The following is a 19,300-nucleotide window of genomic DNA, read 5'->3' as shown; positions in this document are numbered from 1 at the left end:
TCTAGAAAGACCCTGGTTAAGAGAATGAAAATCTAATGAGAGATTGTGACAAAATATTTGTGCATCATGTATTTGATAACGGATTTTAAAATCTAGAATATATAAAGAACTCTTGAAAATTAATTATAGGAAACAAAAACCCTCATTTTAAAAATGGGAAAAAGATTTGAACACACTTTTTACCAAAGAAGACATACCAATGGCAAATAAAATCATGGAAATATGCTCAACAGCCTAAGCCATGAAGGAAGCTCAAACTTGAACCACAGTGAGACAACACTACACATCAGACAGAGTGGCTAAAATGGAAAAGTCTCACATGCCAAGGGTAGGGAGGAGCTGGAAGTGACTTCTTGGTGGGAATATAAAACAGGGCCACTCTTTGGCAATTTCCTAAAAAGTTAAACATACACACATCATATGATTCAGCCATTTAGCTCCTAAGTATTTACCTAAAAGAAATTAAATATCCATACAAAGCCTTGTATATATGAATATGTAAAGCAGCTTTATTTATCATAGCCAAATACTGCAAACAACGGAGATGTCTGTCAAAAGGTGTTATAAACATTCACCTGTGTTATATCCATGCAGTGGGGTGCTAGATAGCAACAAAAAGGAATGAACTACATGATGGACTTGAACGAATTTTAAAATGATTTTGCTGAGTGAAAAAAACAAGGCAAGGAGAATATAGAGTGTATGACTCCATTTACATAAAATTCTAGAAAATGCAAACAAACCTAGAGTGACAGAAACAGATCCCTGGTTGCCTGGGCTTGCAGGGCCAGGATAATAGAAAGAGGTTACAAAAAGTGTAACAAAATTTCAATATTTCACCACTGCAGTCATATTCAGGGCTTCCCTGGTGGCTCAGATGGTAAAGAATCTGCCTGCAATGTGGGAGACCTGGGTTCAGTCCCTAGGTTGGGAAGATCCCCTGGAAAAGGGACCAGCTACCCACTCCAGTATTCTTGCCTGGAGAATTCCGTGGATAGAGGAGCCTGGTGGGCTACAGTCCATAGGGTCGCAAAGAGTAGGACACGACTGAGCAACTTTCACTTTCATTCATAGGTCAAGATGGAGCAAGTTTATGTTTCAAATATCTGCAGCTTACTGAATGTTAGTTGTACCTCCATAAGGTCGTTATCAATTGAGTTCAGTCGCTCAGTCACGTCCCACTCTTTTCAATCCCATGGACTGTGGCACGCCAGGCTTCCCTGTCCATCACCAACTCCCGGGGCTTACTCAAACAAGGTTGAGGTGTTACAAGGTTATAAGGCTTTGGGGGTGTTATAAGGTTGCTATAACATCCCAAAATAAAAATCATCAGCTTTATAGACTAATTTAATCCTTTGGAGAGAATCCACCTGGATGGATAGTTCAGTCTCATGCAAGGAAAGAGTATTAGTATTCAAGAATGGTTTCTAAACTGATTGGAAGTTAGAGATGGACTATATGGTGACTCAGTGGTAAAGAATCTGCCTGCCAATGCAGGAGATGTAGGAGACTCGGATTTGACCCCTGGATCAGGAAGATCCCCTGGAGGAGGAAATGGCAACCCACTCCAGTATTCTTGCCTGAGAATTCCCACGGACAGAGGAGCCTGGCAGGCTACAGTCCACAGGGTCACTAAGAGTCAAACAGGACTTAGCGACCCAGCATGCACGTGTTAATCCTGTCTATCTTGGCTAAGAGATCAAACAACACTGATCATTTTTTAAATAAAAAATGCAAACGAGCTACTTATTAGCAATAGTGGAGAGAAAGGCAAATGTCCCCATCTACCTGGGCTTTTCCCACTGCTGCTCTCAGGGCTGAAGGCAATGAACTTCCAGGCATCCCAGCTCAGAATAGACGTGACTGGTGATAGCCAGTCTTGGACCTTGAAGTCTCCAGATGGAAAGAAAGCATCTCTCATTCTAGATCTTTAAAAAGATAGCACAGCCCTCTCACTTCCAGACCCAGACCCAGCTCCTTACAATCTCCTTTTTGTCTCTCTGGTCCTGCCAACACAGGACTCTTAACTGTCCCTTCTTACCCATGCTCAGGGCTTAGGTCATCAACTGACTCCTTCATAGAAAACTTACAAGTTCTAGTTGCTTACCCTGAGTTGGCAGAAAGAATTTAATCAGGATGTAGAATCCCATCATTGCTACATTCAAGTCGTGCTGACCAGCTCAGATTGATAGCTAACCCCCATTCTTTTTAAAAATTTTATTTATTTAGTTATGGCTGCACTGGGTCTTTGTTTCTGCACGTGGCCTTTACTTAGTTGCAGTGAGCGGCGGTACTCTTTCTTGAGAAGCGGGGCTTGTCACTGCGTTGGTCTCTCTTGCTGTGGAGCCCGAGATCAGGAGCTGTGATACACAAGCTTAGTTGCTCTGCAGCATGTGGGAAATTCCCAGATCAGGGATCGAAGCCATGTCCCCTGCATTGGCAGGTGGATTCTTAACCACTGGACCACCAAGGAAGTCTTAATCTATGTTCTAAAAAAAAAAAATCTATAACCAAGCTACACACTGTGCTTTTATTACTCCTAAATCTCCAGGTGAGGAAATCCTAAGCAAGAAATATACTCGTAACAAAGTCCCTAGAAACAGCGTCACCCATTCTTCTTCACTTTGATTCATAAATGAAAGGGAGAGAAAAGAAAAGAATCTTAAGGAGTCTTCTAAACTTGAAGGGTCTGTACGAGCTTTGGGTGAGTCACAACTTGTTAGTCTTTGATGTTCCCAGCTGTAGAAATGGAAAGATTATACAGAAAGATCTCGAAGGTCTCATTCAATGCTATGCAGACACATATGTTCGCAGGCCTTAGTGGGTTTGCAATCTGGTAAAAGTGGAAGACTAACCATCCTGAAAACACAGCAAAGATTGCTAGAAAAAAATACAATTAGGTATCCAATTACATGGTACAAATTCTGGATATTCTAAGGATTGGGTGCACAATCATCTCTGAGGTTGCAGAAGCAAGTCAAGGTTCATGGAGAAATGGTAGGTTCCTCTGGGTCTTAGACATGACTTGTTAGCACTGTAATTCCAAAATCCACTGGGGCAGCGGCAAATTTTCTGGGCAGGAAGTGTGTCTTCCTAATGGTTGCACTTCTCCCTAGAGCTCCCAGTCTACACCACTGGATTTAGCTCCAAATCCAGTCTATCTTGCCCTGTTTACTGTGGACTCATGCATGCTAGTCCAACTCTGTTGTAAGGTCTTTGAGAGCCAGGTCGAGTCTCTACTTTTCTGTCTCCAGATTCATTGACTCTGGGGTTCAACACCAAAGTAAAGCCTATACTCGTTAAGTCACAGCCCTTTCCAAACTCTTCCCACAGATTTAAAATAAATTTGAAGTGTATGATAAAGGCATGTTTCAAAGGAGAAGAAATTATTCAAGGAAAACCCAGGAGCCTGGAGAGAAGGGAGTGGGGATTGTAGATGCTTGTCTGGTACATGCCTGTGGGTGAGCTATTCTCTCCAGTCGTGTCTGACTCTAGGCCACCCTGTGGACGGTAGCCCACCAGGCTCCTCTGTCCATGGGATTCTTCAAGCAAGAATCCTGGAGTGGGCTGCCATGCCCTCCTCCAAGGGATCTTCCCCCACTCAGGGATTGAACCTGCATCTCTTACGTCTCCTGATTGGCAGGCAGGCTCTTTATCACCAGTACCACCTGGGAAGCTGTGTCTGGTATATACATACCATGAGAAGTACATATATGCACAAACATGCACCATCCTTTTGAGGCCAAACGTTGAAGAATATGGGCCTCCGTTTTTTGTTTATTTGGCTTATGTTGTTTGTGTTTAGCTCTACTGTCTTCGATCCTGCTTGCTGTCTTTTAAAGTCCTTCCTCCACACTATGTAACTTGGGTACCTTATGCTGAGGTCATTAGAAAATTGTTGTCTCGTGAAAACTGTCAATATCCCTTCCCCAGCCTCCAGTACGGAGCTGGGCATAGAGTGATGCTTTATAAGGACATCAATTTCTTCATCTATTTATTTATCCCTTATATTTGATTTTCCTTAGGTAACCGAAATGTTCCTTGCTTCATTAAATTACTATAGAGTCACATTTCAGAGCATGGCTAATTCTGGCACAGCAGTTGGCTGAAGCTAGAGGCTCCCTTGAACCTAGACCTGCCCGAATAGCATAGAAATTTGAGGCATGATGGTTTAGGGTGCTTGAGTTAAGAGTATGGCTTACATGTAGTATCAATGTAGAGCATGGGCCAGGAGAGGTATAGTAGATTGTGTTCATGGCCCAAGTTTTCTGTGATTGAAAACAAACAAACTTGGGGCCATTGACACCATCTATTACACCCCTCCTATTGAAGCTGAAACTCCAGTACTTTGGCCACCTGTTGAGAAGAGCCAACTCACTGGAAAAGACCCTGATTCTGGGACAGATGGAGGGCAGGAGGAGAAGGGGATGACAGAGGATGAGATGGCTGGATGGCATCACTGACTTGATGGACATGAGTTTGAGCAAGCTCCGGGAGGTGGTGAAGGACAGGGAAGTCTGGTGCGCTGCAGTCCACGGGATCGCAAAGAGTCAGACACGACTGAGCGACAAACACTTTCAAATATTTCTGATTGCTTCCTGAACTTGTGCCCTCTGCCAGGTGGAGTTGCACTTGTAGTCAAGAGGTGAACTCTGTTCCCACCTACCCACCTTGGGTTTGGGCCGAACTTGTCACTCACTTTGGTAAACTGATCACAGCAGAAGTCACCGTGTGATGGTTCCAAGTCCAGGCCGCAGGGGCCCAGGCGTGTTTCCCCGTGTTCTGTCTTCTGTCCCCTGCGATGTTGGTGAGAACATACCTGGGGAGCCTTCTGGGACCTGTGATGTGGAATGTTTCTTCTAAAATCATACATGCAGGCCCAGAAATTCTTAAATTTCTGATTTTCTGGAAGCGTGGTGATTATTAATTTGTTTGCTTTAGTTTGACTTTTAAATTGCATTGCCATTTTATTGACCTAAACATTTGCATACACAATTTAATTATTCCTCATCAGCATAGACCCAGCTATGTTATTTCCCAATTATGAATTTTGTTTGGTTGACATAAATTACCAATAATATTTTTTTAAAAATCCCTAAAAGGATCCCCTATATCATTTTCAGGGCAAAGTAACAGCCAAGCTGAGAAAACCAGCACACCACCAAATTGCTTTTCAAGCGTTTTAATTTTAGATAAACCTAAATTTATATAAAATGTAATAAATTTAGTTATTGACTTTCAGATACACCTAAATTTATTTTATGGGGCTTCCCTGGTGGCTCAGATGGTAAAGAATCTGCCTGCACTGTAGGAGGCGTGGGTTTGATTCTTGAGTCAGGAGAAGGGAATGGCAACCCACTCCAGTACTCTTGCCTGAAGAATTACATGGACAGAGGAGCCTGGTGGGCTACAGTCCATGGGGTCGCAAAGAGTCAAGTCAGGCACAACTGAGCGACCAATGGGCAAATTTATTTATTCATACAAAAAAATGTATTAAATAAATACCAGAGGTCTGACATTGTGCTGGATACCAGAGGAGCCTGTGTGAGGCAAAGGTGCAGGTGATGGAAATATTCATCATAACAGAGCCAAGTGCTAGAAAGAAAAGGTTCACACAAATTGCTGTGTGTTGGAGGAAAACACTGTCTCTCCTTCATTCCACATGCAAATTCCAGCCCCAGTAGGCAGACAATCCCTTGACTTTTTAGTTCTTAGATTCAAGGTTTCCTCTCTTCTACTGCAGCAAGAGGGGCTGGTGGAGCTCAGAAAAACAGGCAAAAGTGGATTAACTCGATCAAATGTTCACAGATTCTGGATTAGCTTCCCTGATAATATCTTGGCCCCTAAAAAGTGACTGCTCAGTGACTGGACAGCAGAAGTTTGAAGTCGGGAGATGCTTGCTGCAAAGGGGTGAGGAGAGTGTGGCTACAGTGATCCAACTCCAACCCGGCTGCCTTCTCTGCTCCAGCCCAAGGAACTCACTCCTCTGGTTTTCTTTCTTGGAAGCCTAGAGCTACTCCAAGTATCATTGTTGTTGTTTTTCAGTCACTCGGTTGTGTCTGACTCTGCCACCCCATGGACTGCAGCACACCAGGCTTCCCTGTCCATCACCATCTCCCAGAGCTGGCTCTAACTCATGCCCATTGAGACAGTGATACCATCCATCTCATCTCACTGGCATCCCCTTCTCCTCCTGCCTTCAACCTTTCCCAGCATCAGGGTCTTTTCCAATGAGTTGGCTCTTCACATCAGGTGGTCAAGGTATTGGAGCATCAGCTTCAGCATTTGTCCTTTCAATGAATGTTCAGGGTTGATTTCCTTTAGAATTGACTGGTTTGACCTCCTTGAAGTCCCAGGGACTCTCAAGAGTTTTCTCCAGCACTACAGTTCGAAAGAGTCATATACATTCAATAAAGAACATGAAATCACCTCACCCCCAGTGCAATATTTTAGTGATGGCCATTCCCTGTCTTTTGCACAAGATAACCTGGGAGAGGGAATGATCTCTATTCAGTTAACAGTGTGGGCTCTACGTTCAAACCTCAGCTGCACGGCTTAGGACCAAGTGACCTGGGTGAGTTACTTAATTGTCCTATGCTCTGGTTTCTTAATTTGTAAAATATGGAGTTATGTATGTCAGATGATCTCATAATTGTATAAAATAATCTAGGTAAACTTGGGACAAAGTAGATGCTCAGTAAATATTAGACGTTTCTCATTTCTGCCTTCTAGAGTTGACACTTGATTTTACAGTGCAAATGATGATGATTCTAGCACTTATGACCATCATGTGAAACCAGAGTACTGTTTAGAGCAGCGTGAAAAATTTCCCTGAGTCCTGGGTTTTATAATCCTGAGTATAATTACGACAACAGAAACCTGGATGTCTGGGCATTTTCTGAAATGTCCACTAGGTGGCGACATGTTGTCATAGTTACTGTCCTCACTGTCTAAATTTGAAGCAGGAATCCTGAGATTTGTACATTCTCAACTGATAATTAAGAGTTTTGTTATTTTTTTAAAAATGCACTGACTACAGTCATCATTAAAAGAAAAAAAAGCTCAAACTAATGACTTGTTTAAAAATAATATTTTTTTATTCACGTTTGAATTTGTTATCCTTGTTTCATAAAAGCAAAACAGTGTTAACTATTACACTCTAGGATTGTCTATTTCCTAGTCTTGGGCTCTTATTTATTTAAATTTTGAATGTTCTATTTTAACTTGCTGGTTTCCTGACAAAGGATAAAGAATTTAAAAGATATTCATATGCATGATTAAAAAAATTTCATTGCCTGCCCTTCCTTTTATTTGCCATGATATTAACAACTTAGAGTGGCAAAGGATAAAGAAGTTTCCTCTTCTCATGGATTTTATGATCTTTGATGAAAATATTGATGCAGACAAAAAAAGTCAGAAACAGCACACGGGTTTGATTGTGTGGTAAAACAAGGGTGCACTTGCTCCCAGAAATATCCAAGTAATCTTTCTGAAGGGAACTTCTACTTTATGTTCTTTTGCAATCCCTTGGGCGTCCCTGGTAGCTCAGCTGGTAAAGAATCTGCTGCAATGTCAGAGACCCCGGGTCAATTCCTGGGTCAGGAAGATCCCCTGGAGAAGGGAAAGTCTACCCTCTCCAGTATTCTGGCCTGGAGAATTCCATGGACTGTATAGTCCATGGGGTCGCAAAGAGTCTGACACAACTCAGCAACTTTCGCTTATAGTGTGTTTATGTGGAGAGGCACAGAAAAGACACAAGGGAGAAGCAATAGATGAATCTGACACAAAGCTTTGGGAAGCAGCTATCAATATGAGAACAAAGATTAAATAAAAATGTTTGTGGATGAGATAGAAAACATTTCTAGTGATTCCAATTGGCATTAAAAATTTATATCCAGAGGAAGGGCTTAGGTTTATAGGGAAAGCATAATTATATAACAAAACCATTATAAGGAGATGATTGGAAAATGTTTGCATGATGAAACTGGTACTTTACATAATGTACATTTGAGGACGTTGTTGAGAGCGCTTTGAGAGTGCCATGACACATTTGATGGCTTCCTTATACTTACTGTGAAGCATTAAGTGATGAGGAGTAGTTGACATTAACGAACGAAGTTCCAGAACAAGTGCTGTCTGTAGGTATTGCTTCTGAAATCTCACAGCCTAGAACAAAATAGTAATACGTTCTTGATCAATACACATGCCAATTCTTTGCTGCTGCTGCTGCTAAGTCACTTCAGTCGTATCTGACTCTGTGCGACCCCGTAGATGGCAGCCCACCAGGCTCCTCTGTCCCTGGGATTCTCCAGGCAAGAACACTGGAGTGGGTTGCCATTTCCTTCTCTAAGTCTTTACTTTTTCATTAAAAGTCATTCATGATCCAACTATTGCTTGAAAATGAACCTCTTGGCCTGTTTAAAATTGTCGTTCTCAACCTCAGATTTGTAAGCAGACTTTCAAAATTACTTTTGCTTTTATTACTGACGGTACAGGGGCCATCGTGGAAAGGGAGGTTTATTGATTACAATATGTATTATTGAGGAAGGATTAGCTAGCATACACTTCCAATTAAATTGAAAGTCATCCTGTGGTAATATATATAAATATTTGCAAGTGCTGTGAGGTAGGGTTTTATCTGTTTGTTTTGTACAGAACACCCAGTCAGTACCTGAATGGTTTACAATTATGTAAAGCCATAGTTGCTGAGAACTGGAAATGTAGCCTTGGGACAAAGTATAGCCTTGGCCAAAAAGTTCATTTGGGTTTTTTCAAAAAGCATCTATGGAAAAACCTGAATGAATTTTTTGGTCAACCCAATATATCATTGTTGATTAAGCAAATATTGATTCTATGATATAGGTCTTAAGATGGTAATACACGTCCGTGTCACATAGTGGGGTTTCACCCACTTACCTTGTACTGTCAGCACTTGAGTGGTTTAGGACTATTGAACATTGTAGTTGCTGAGAGCAGGATACAGCCTTAGCAGGAACAAAGTATATCATTGTTCCTTCAACAAATATTTACTGACTTCCTGACTTAGGTGAGTCCAAACAGCCATAGCCTCTGCCCTCACAATTACTCATAGATTTTAACAGGGAAACAGGCAACAAGTAAACATTTGTAATACATGTAGCAGCCGTGGGAAGTCAGCCTAGTGGAGATTTGAAATTAAAGAAGAAAGTTTCCCCAGAGTACAGACCTGAAGAGATGCGGATGGACCTGGAGACTGTCATACAGAATGAAGTAAAGAGAAAAACAAGAATCGTATATTAGCGCATAGATGTGGAATCTAGACAAACGGCACAGGTGAACCTATTTTCAAGGCAGGACTAGAGATGCAGATGTAGAGAACAAATGTGTGGACACAGGCAGGGAGGAGGTGAGGAGGGATGAATTAGATCGGGACTGACATGTATACCCTACCACGTGTAAAACAGACACTGGTGGGAAGCTGCCATTGTAACCCAGGGAGCTCGGCCCGGCCCTGCATGATGACCTAGAGGGTGGGGAGGGGGAGAGCGGGAGGAAGGGCCAAGAGGGAGGGGATGTGCGTGCACAGAGCTGGCCCACTTTGCAGTGCAGCGGAAACTAACCCAGTGTTGCTAAGCAACCATACTCCACTTCAAAAAAAAGAAAGACGCTTGCTCCTTGGACGAGAAGCTATGACCAAATTAGACAGCATATTAAAAAGCAGAGACATTACTTTACCAACAAAGGTCCGTCTAGTCAAAGCTATGGTTTTTCCAGTAGTCATGTATGGATGTGAGAGTTGGACTATAAAGAAAGCTGAGCGCCGAAGAATTGATGCTTTTGAACTGTGGTGTTGGAGAAGACTCTTGAGAGTCCCTTGGACTGCAAGGAGATCAAACCAGTCCATCCTAAAGGAAACCAGTCCTGAATATTCACTGGAAGGACTGATGCTGAAGCTGAAACTCCAATACTTTGGCCACCTGATGCGAAGAACGGACTCATTGGTAAAGACCCTGATGCTGGGAAAGGTTGAAGGCAGGAGAAGGGGACAACAGAGGATGAGATGGTTGGATGGCATCACCGACTCAATGGACATGAGTTTGAGCAAGCTCTGGGAGTGCAGGGATGGACAGGGAAGCCTGGCTTGCTGCAGTCCATGGGGTCGCAAAGAATCGGACCCCACTTGGCGACTGAAAGACAACAGCAAGTCTACTAAATCAATGCCTCGTGCATGTAAAACAAACAGCTCCTCATAAAACCCCGTATTGTTTAATATAATTAATGATCTTTCAAATAATCAGTAAGGACGTTACATTACCAATTTGTTGGTACCCCTCTATCCTTCAAGCTAGCAGTACATAATCTACAACCCTGCCTCTGGGTACTGGCAGCTGGTAAGGTGCATCTCTAGAACCCTCAGGCACTTTGATTTATACCAGTGAATCATCTGCTTACTGAGTCTCAATTACATTTTTCCCAAACCTGTTTGTGCCGGTTCTACACTGCATTTCATTTTTTCAATTTATTTAAATAGTGTATAAACTGATAAAATAGTGTAAAAAAAGAGTAGTTGTTTTTATGAAAACAAGTTGAAACTTTTGAAGGTTCAAAGCAGATTCATAAAAATTGTTTGCTTTTAAAATAGGTACGGGTAAGAAAATTAATGGGTTAGGAGAAATAGTAAATATCAAGAAGAGTCCTAGACTTAGATTGCTTCATAAGCGTGTTTAAGTCTCTGCTTTTTTTAGAGGAACTGAATTTGGACATTCTAAGACATGGCCTTTTAAGTGTATGTGTTTAGAATCAGGAAGGGCTGGCAAGAGTATACAGAAGAACTATACAAAAAAGGTCTTAATTACCTGGATAACCACGATGGTGTGGTCACTAACCTAGACTTGGACATCCTGGGGTGTGAAGTCAAGGAAGCCTTAGGAAGCATTACTATGAACAAAGCTAGTGGAGGTGATGGAATTCCAGCTGAGCTGTTAAAAATCTTTTTTACAAAATGATGCTGTTAAAGTGCTTCTCTCAATATATCATCAAATTTGGAAAATTCAGCAGGGCCACAGGACTGGAAAAAGTCAGTTTTCATTCTAATCCCAAAGAAGAGCAATGCCAAAGAATGTTCAAACTGCCATACAATTGCGCTCATTTCATATACTAGCAAGGTTATGCTCAAAATCCTTCAAGCTAGGCATCAGTAGTGTGTGAACCAAGAGCTTCCACTTGTACAAGCTGGGTTTTGAAAAGGCAGAGGAACCAGAGATCAAATTGCCAACGTTTGTTGGATCAGGGAGAAAGCAAGAGAGTTCCAGGAAAACATCTACTTGTACTTCACTGACTATGCCAAAACTTTTAAATGTGTGGATCACAACCAACTGTGGAAAACTCTTAAAGAGACGGGAATATCAGACCACTTTCCCTGTCTCCTGAGAAACCTGTATGGAGTCAACAAGCAACAGCTAGAACTAGACATGGAACAACTAACTGGTTCAAAATTAGGAAGGAGTACGACAAGGCTGTATATTGCCACTCTGCCTACTTAACTTATCTGCACAGTACATCGTGGGAAATGCTGGGCTGGATGAATCACAAGCTTGAATAAGATTGCCGGGAAAAATAACAACCATCTTTAATGATGCAGATAATACCACTCTAATGGCAGAAAGTGCAGAGGAACTAAAGAGCCTCTTGATCAGAGTCAAAGAAGAGAGTGAAAAAGCTGGCTTGAAACTCAATATTGAAAAATGACTAAAATCATGGCATCTGATCCCATCACTTTATGGCAAAGACTGGGGAAAAAAAAACAGTCACAGACTTTATTTTCTTGGGCTCTAAAATCACTGTGGACGGTGACAGCTGCCATGAAATTAAAAGATGCTTGTTCCTGGAAGGAAAACTATGACAAACCTAGATAGCGTATTAAAAAGCAGAGACATAACTTTGCCAATAAAGGTCTGTATAGTGAAAGCTATACCTTTTCCAGTAGTTGTGTATGGATGTGAGAACAAAAAGAAGGCTGAGTGCCTAGGAATTGACACTTTTGAAATGTGGTGCTGGAAAAGGCTCTTAAGATTCCCTTGGAGATCAAATAAGTCAATCCTAAAGACATCAACCCCGAACAATCATTGGAAGGACTGATCCTGAAGCTGAAACTCCAATACTTAGAGCACATGATGAGAAGAGCCGATTCATTGGAAAAGACCCTGATGCTGGGAAAGATTGAAGGCGGAAAGAGAAGGGGGCAACAGAGGATGAGGTGGTTGGATGGCATCACCGACTCAATGGACATGAGTTTGAGCAAATACTAGGTAACGGTGGAGGGCAGAGGAGCATGGTGTGCTGCAGTCCTTAGGGTTGTAAAGAGTTGGACACAACTTAGTGACTGAAGAACAACAAAATTTAGGATCAAGATACCCTGTGATGATTCAGCAGAAGTCAGTCACTTACTCAAAGACTTGGACTCTGACTCAAAATGCTCATGAATAAAGGTACACGTATGTTTTAGTTAAAATAAAATGTTTAAAGTACTTACAAATCATTTTCTATGATTCTACTTTAACCCAGTTTTTGCATCTCACTGTAATTTTTTTCACCAAAATTCTTTAACAATAGTCCAATACCCAGTGCTTCCACTTTAGAAAGCTTCTTCCTCCTTAAACCCTCAAATCAAGACTTCAGTGACATCAAATGGTTCCCCTGACAGCCCAATACAAATCCAAGGGCCTGTGTCTTTCGTTTCATTTTTATTCACTTTCCATTCCCTGTTCATTTCATGTTCAGATTCTCACATTTTGTAGAAGGCTCCCAGCTAGCCTGCTGCCTCCAGCCTGCCCTATACATGGTGGTCAGATTAATTTCCCTAAAATACAGTTCCGTTCGGTTGCCCAAGTCCTTCTTGAAAGGTCTGTGGGGCTGGGCAGGAGTAAGTTTGATATTGGGGGGCAGGTAGGGGTGGGAGAGGAGGACTGGATTAGGGGTGCATGGAAGGGGTCCAGAGGCACGTTGAATGGACCATGTAAAGCAAATCAGAAGAGTTTACAAAAAAAAAAAAATCCAAACTGTGGTTGAGGAAGAGCCAGAAAAAAAACTGTGCCAAATGTGAGGGCTGAAGGGTTGCATTGAGGAGGAAATCCATGAAGGGAAATAGGGTTGGAGAACCGGAATGTGGAATATATATTGAATGTGGCCCAAGTAACAAGAAGGCTGTGGAATAAGGAGTGTGGGGTTGGCTTTCTTTGAGCTATTCGGTTTTTGAGTTGTTGAGCAATCCTGGGATTGGGGTTGGGTCAACTGGTAGCTCTATTTTTAGTTTTTTTAAGGAACTTCCAAACTCTTCTCCATAATGGCTATGCTTTAGTCACTGAGTCAAGTCCAACTCTTTCGATTCCATGGACTATAGCCCGCCAGGCTTCTCTGTCCATGGGATTTTCACACTCCTATCAACAGTGTAGGGAGATTCCCTTTTCTCCACACCCTCTCCAGCATTTATTGTTTGCAGATTTTTGTAGCTGTTGCTGCTGTCGTTGATGGCCTTTCTGACCCCTGTGAGGTGATACCCCATTGTAGTTTTGATTTGCGTTTCCTCTAACAGTGAGTGATGTTGAGCATCGTTTCATGTGCCTCTTCATGCCTTTCCAGTTGTTTGCCTGTTTTTGGAAATTCCTTGCAAAATTATCTGTCCCCACTGCGTGCATTCTTCTTGGGACTGTTGACCAGGAGGCTGTTCCTAACCTCAGCCAGACAGTGAGCTGTCTGGCATAGAGACCCTTAGGATTCTGTCTCGGAAGTTTGAATCTTGGGTGGAGAGAATCTTGGGTCCTGATTCATTTTGACAGTGTCTTGGAAACACTTCCTATTGGGTCCTGCTCCTTGAACTCAGGTTCAGGAGTGTCATCTGGGTTTGTCTTCTTCCTGAGACTTGGTTGCGCAGCGTTTCCTTCGATTCTGTGACCTCTTTCCAATGAAATAATTCAATTAATTCTGTATGGGGCACAGTTTCTGTGGCAGGCTGCCTGAGAACACCGACCGATTCTTGGGATTAAAAGACTATCCTGGGGCTTCCCTGGTGGTCCAGCGGTTAGGAATCCGCCTTGAAATTCAGGGACCGCTGGTTTGATCCCTGGTCCGGGATGATACCACATGCCTGGGAGCAATGAAGCCCGTGTGCCACCACTACTGAGCCTGTGCTCTGGAGCCCAGGAGCTGCAACTCCCAAGCCCTGAGCGCCTCGAGCCTGTGCTCTGGAGAGAAGCCACCGCAAGGAGAAGCCAGCACACTGCATCTAAGAGTCACCCCCGCTTAGCACAACTAGGGAAAGCCTGCGTGTAGCAACAAAGACCCACCAGAGTTAAAAAAAAAAAAAAATAGACTATCCTGGCCTGTGCCTATGGGGCTTTTCTGTCTAAACTATCTCGGATTCCCTCTGATCTGGCATATTGCATTCATTTCTGGCATATTGCATTCATTCATGTTGCATGAATTTCAAGTAATGATCTATTTCTCAAGTTTTATTTCCTACTATTTTTCCTATTTATACTCTGCTCTCTAATCAATACATTACCTGACATTAGCCCTCTGGGGTAAATTGTAATAATAAAGATTGACAGTGAAACACACTCCTGGTAACCATGCCTTTTTGGGGAGTCCCTCATACATTAACACTGGATTTGGCCATGTGACTTACTTTGGCCAATGGGATGTTAGTAAACGCACAGATGCTGATGCTTATAAAGAAAGCCCTGTGTACTGGAGTTTGTCCTCTGAGAACACTGCTGCCACCAAGTGATGAAATCTGGTCTAGCCTTTTTGAGGGTGAACAAGCAGGCAGTTCTGACCCCCATCAATCCTCCTGCTGAGGCCTCATGAGGGAGCAACTCACAACATCCAATTCTAAGACTTGATAAATGACAGTTATTTAAAACTAACGAATGCTAGCATAGGTTTTACATAGCAACAGATAGCTATTCCCATCTCCTTAATCAGAGCCATAGTCCATTAGATACATTTAAAAATTGTTTTCTAAGCATTACTTTTTTATATTCCAGCAGAAGAGCCTGGCGGGCTACAGTTCATGGGGCCGTGGAAGAATCCACAACTTAACGACTTAGTGACTTAGTGGCTTAAAGACTGAACAACAACATCGCCCTTACCGCTGCTCCAGCCTCTGCCTGCTCTCTGGTTGGAAAGTCAAGAGCACGTGTTTTACAAGTTTTCATTTATTTTCATGGCAGCATCTGCAGCACCAGTTTTTATCTCTTGCAAAATACTGCAGCCATGTTTTTTTAAATGTACGACAAGATTTAAAAAATGCCACTTCTGCCATAAAGCCTTTCCTCCTGGGACAGATGTGGCTTCCCCCTTTCGAGACTCTCCCGGTCTGGGTACTTGGAACCTCTTCCCTGACGCGTGGTTGTCTTCCAGGTAGCCTCCTGGGTGGCGTTGACCAGATGTCAAAGCACTGGTCTCTGCGCTCTTTTTGCTCTGCTCTCAGAATGCGGTCCCCAGGAGCAGTGACATCACTTGGGAGTCTGTCAGGAAGGCCAAATCTCAGGCCCACCCCCAAAATACTGCACCAGAATCTGTGTTTTACCAAGACCTCCAGATGACTTGAATGCATATTAAAGTTTAAAAACATTACTTTGATGTAGGAGCATGCAGCTGAGCATTAGAATAACTTGGGGTTTAAAAAAAATCTATCCCAATGCCTGGGGACCATACCAGATGAGTTAAATTAATTTACAGTCTGGGTTGATACCCACTATTTTAAAGTAGAATTGCCAGATTTAACAAATAAAATACAGAAACATCCAGTTACATTTGAATTTTAGAACAACAGTAAAGCCAGTAAAGCTTTTTTATATGTTTAGTATAAGTCTGTCTCTAATATCACATCAATCAATTCAGCCACTCAGTCGTGTCTGACTCTTTGCGACCCCATGAATCACAGCTCGCCAGGCCTCCCTGTCCATCACCAACTCCTGGAGTTTACTCAAACTCATGTCCATTGAGTCGGTGATGCCATCCAGCCATCTCATCCTCTGTCATCCCCTTCTCCTCCTGCCCCCAATCCCTCCCAGCATCAGGGTCTTTTCCAATGAGCCAACTCTTCACATGAGGTGGCCAAAGTATTGGAGTTTCAGCTTCAGCATCAGTCCTTCTAATGAACACCCAGGACTGATTGCATAAGACATACTTAAAGACACTAAAAAATTCCTTTCAGTTGGTTTAATAGTCAAAGTCAATAGTAACGAAGCATCTAAGTTTTATCTGGCAGTCCTAGTCTAGTGTTTATTCCAGAGTGCCAAATGAATTTCAAATCATTGCTCAGTCACTCTGTTGTGTCTGACTCTTTACGACCCCCTGAACTGTAGCAAACCAGGCTTCCCTGTCTTTCTCTTTCCCCTGGAGTTTGCTCAGACTCACGTCCATTGAGCCAATGATGTCATCCAACCATCTCATCCTCTGCCGCTTCCTTCTCCTTTTGCCTGCAGTCTTTCCCAGCATCAGGGTCTTTTCCAATGAGCTGGCTCAAATATTAGACTGCAATAGAATCCCTCCGAAAGATTTATCAATAGCGTCCTAAGCTTCAATCTTCAGAGTTTCTGATTCACTGGATTTGGAATGAGGAAGAAGAATTTGTATTTCTCACAAGTTTCCTAGGGAAAACTCTTGCTCTGGAAACCATATTTAAGAGCTACCAGTCTAGGACTTCCCTGGTGGTCCAGTGGCTAAGACTCTGCACTCCCAACGCAGGGGACCCAGGTTCAATCCCTGGTCAGAGAAGTGGATCCTGCACACTGCAGCTAAAACCTGGAGCAGCTTTTCTTGCTTTTTTTAAAAAGCAGCTTGTCTTTTTTTTTTAAACCACATTTTTAAAAAAAGGAACCATTGGTCTAGCAGGAGATTTGTCTCAATGGATGCTTTAAATGTATACAAATCGGTGATTGTGAAAAAAAACCTCTGGATAGATATACCACAGTAACCTTCATCAGCAATGCTGAACATGAAAATATGTTTACACAGGATTATATAAAGATCAAGTGTGTGGGTAATAAAATCAGTTCCCTACTGGACACAATGCGTTTCAATGCGGATAGGATCCCTTGCTCCAGGGCTATGAGAAGCTTAGCTTATCCCCGAGAAGATAGCTCTCAACTAGAGCCGACCCACAGAAACACCATGTGAGCCACAGATACAATTTTTAAAATTCTAGTAGCTACATGAAATAATTAAAGGCACAGACGTAATTAATTTTAATAACAGATTTTATTGAACCTAGTATATCCATCATCTTAATCTGTAATCATTATCAACAATTAGTGAAATCACTGACTTTTTTTTTCATACTAAGTCTTTGAAATCTGGTGTATGTTTTACGCTTAACTTGTACTCAAATTAAGACCAGCCACATCCCAAATGTTCAATGGCCACATGTGGCTCGTGCCTGCCTTAACGAACAGTGCTGCTTGAAATTACTGCCTGACCCTGAACTTCAGGACGTGACTGACCTTGGACAGATCACCAGTCCTACCACTGCATTCTTCTCTGACCACAGACTTGGGCTGGTTCCCGGGCCAGTTTTATCCTGTGATTTTTCCTTTTTCCAAATTCCTACCCCTGTCCTTCCCCTCCACACTCCCGTACCTTTGCTCGAGGGGAAAGTGCGTAAAAGAAAATTCCAATGTCAAAAACAGCTAGTGGGGCTTAAAAGGACCTTGTTGCCCATCTCGGGTCATGTTAAATGGCTGAAACGTGGCATGACTCCATTGTATCTTTGCTTTGGACAGGTTTTTGTCATCACCCGGGAGGCTTAATGAAAGTCTCAGTCCAGGAAGACCTTGTTTAATCTGGTTTTAAAAATCCTAAGTGCCAGAGAGAGTAACATTTACCTGGGATAGCAGGAAAAGAGTCCTAAAGCTTTCCTTTCCAAGGAAATTGTTGCTGTTATTTTTGTTTAGTCGCTCAGTCCTGTCTGACTCTTTTGTGACCTCATGGACTGTAGCCCGCCAGGCTCCTCTGTCCTTGAGATTTCCCAGGCAAGAATACTAGAGTGGGTTGCCATTTCCTTCTCTAGGGGATCTTCTTGACCCAGGGATGGAACCTGCATCTCCTGCTTGGCAAGTGGATTCTTTACCATTGAGCCGCCTACGAAACCCCTTCAAGGAAGTTGGCTCCATGGTGGCTCAGACTGTGGAGACTGCCTGCGATGTGGGAGACTCAGGCTCGATCCATGGGTCAGTAAGATCCCCTGGAGAAGGGAATGGCAACCCACTCCTTATTTCTGCCTGGGAAATCCCATGGACAGAGGAGCCTGGTGGAATATACGTTACATGGTGTCACAAGGAGTCGGACACAACTGAAAGACTAACTCACAACACACAAGAGAAAGAGAATAAAGATCAGCAAAAGGTGATAGGCCAAAAGTCTTACGTTTCTGGGTAAAACATACATGCTGTTGTGATTGAAATGATTGTTTATATTTTTTCACAGATTGGTGACATGTTGATTTCATATTTGAAACTCTTTAAGATGCAAAGTTGTCCGAGAATTTAATTTATGGTTAAAATTCAGATGAAGTTATTTATCAAACTACTGCTCTATGAGGCAGAAAAGACAAATGCCCAGATTTTCTGTGTGTTTGTTCTATTGTCATAGCCTTGGAAGGTTCAGATAAGTTTTAGTCTGAGGTTCTGTGAGATTTGGAACTTGGCTACCTTCATGCAGAAGCAAAAAGGCACACAGGAGATTTGCAAGCTAGGATCACAGATATGATCTAGAATTACGTGTGAGGTCCTGAGACACAGGTTAAATTTAACTTAGATGATTAACCAGATGAATTTTCGGCTAGGATTTCAGCTGTAAACAATCTGACAGAGTGATTGGCAGCCTCTCATTATAGAGGCGTAGTGATTAATTAACACAGAGCTTAATTAATTTTGTAAGGCAAGGAACAGTATTGCCTTGCAGTGAAAATCAATATTTGAATACTTGGAGCCTCTTCTCTGAGTCAATTTCGCTCAGATATTTAGCACACTTTAAATTCCCAGTTCTTAGTAAATGTTATGTGCTTCCAACTATTAAGATAATTGGGAATATTTATGATATTCTACCTCAAGCTATTTTGGGAAAGATGTAAAGTGTAGATAAATACATTTTAAAATCCTAGTTTCAATTTCAAAAGCATATTTTTATTATTGTACTCATCACAATACTAAACTACATTGTTAAATGTAAAGAAGTATATTGAAATAAATTGTGGAAAATCTTTCCCCGCTCTAGCCCTGCCTTTGGTGGGAATTATCTTAATGTGCTCAACACACAT

This window comes from Dama dama, chromosome 27, assembly GCF_033118175.1.
Source record: "Dama dama isolate Ldn47 chromosome 27, ASM3311817v1, whole genome shotgun sequence".
Lineage (NCBI taxonomy): Eukaryota > Metazoa > Chordata > Mammalia > Artiodactyla > Cervidae > Dama > Dama dama.
Note: the sequence above shows the minus strand (reverse complement) of the source record.